Source organism: Oncorhynchus masou, chromosome 12 (assembly GCF_036934945.1).
Source record: "Oncorhynchus masou masou isolate Uvic2021 chromosome 12, UVic_Omas_1.1, whole genome shotgun sequence".
Classification (NCBI taxonomy): domain Eukaryota; kingdom Metazoa; phylum Chordata; class Actinopteri; order Salmoniformes; family Salmonidae; genus Oncorhynchus; species Oncorhynchus masou.
The window spans coordinates 77,736,666-77,737,714 of record NC_088223.1 but is presented as its reverse complement, the minus strand read 5'-3'; positions in this window follow the sequence as shown (position 1 = coordinate 77,737,714).

Below are 1,049 nucleotides of genomic sequence, written 5' to 3'. Positions count from 1 at the left end.
TTGGAAACTATTTCAATGTTATAAATTGTTCATATGTGAGAATATTACCCTTGTCGAAAATATCAAGAACAAAGTCAATATTCCTCTCATGCCAGCTGGGGTAGAACAATGACTTATTATTTACAGTTATGTCTGAATTATTCCACAAAAGAGCTTTATGGGGGGAAAAAATTGTGCAGGAAACATATTTTCCAGGCCAGTAAAACTTGTTGGTTAAACTACCCTTACTCAGGAGATAAACTTGGCTATGACGTAGTGTCCCCGTGAGTGACAGAACACTGAGCCAATCACGGCGCAATGCTCCAATTTATTGCTGGCCCCACCACCACAGAAAGCCGTGAGCTCGGCTGAAACACCTGCATTTTGGAGCTGCCTTTCTCAAGAAAACAAAAACTGGACCATGTGTGTAAACGGCTTTATTAACTCAATTATATATTTTTTTAACAAACTGATATGTGTGCAAACTGATATGTGACACGTATTAATGCAAAAGTAACATGCAAAACAGGCAACCCACCTCCCCAAAAACAAAAATATATATGTGATGAACTTGATGTTCCTTTCCAATAAATATCGAGGGTCTTATTCTGGTGACATGATGATTGATTCTTGCCTGCCAATTGACAAACACAAATTAGTATCGCTCCTATCCATAATAATCTCATAATGTAGTTAGCCTACCCGCACTGTAGCTGTGAGCTGTTGGCTTGAGCGCATGCGCCGAGATCAGAGTGGACATATTTGCTATATAACGCATTAGTTTTTTTTTGTGACGGTGTACCACTAAACTATAAGTGGAGTTGAAAATGCGATGGAAACCTATTTAACCTATATTTTTTTCATTTTGTACATCAACATTTAACGGTATAAGTTATTTGTATGTGCGCTACCACATCATGCACAGCCTTTTAACAGCGAAAAGTTTTGGAAACACATCTCTGGTGGGAAAATGCGCATACTGTTTAATGTTCATTTTAGAATGTAAGCATGAAAATCTGTCACAAACTGGAGGGAAGCCTAGCTACTGAACACAATAGTTTATATTATTT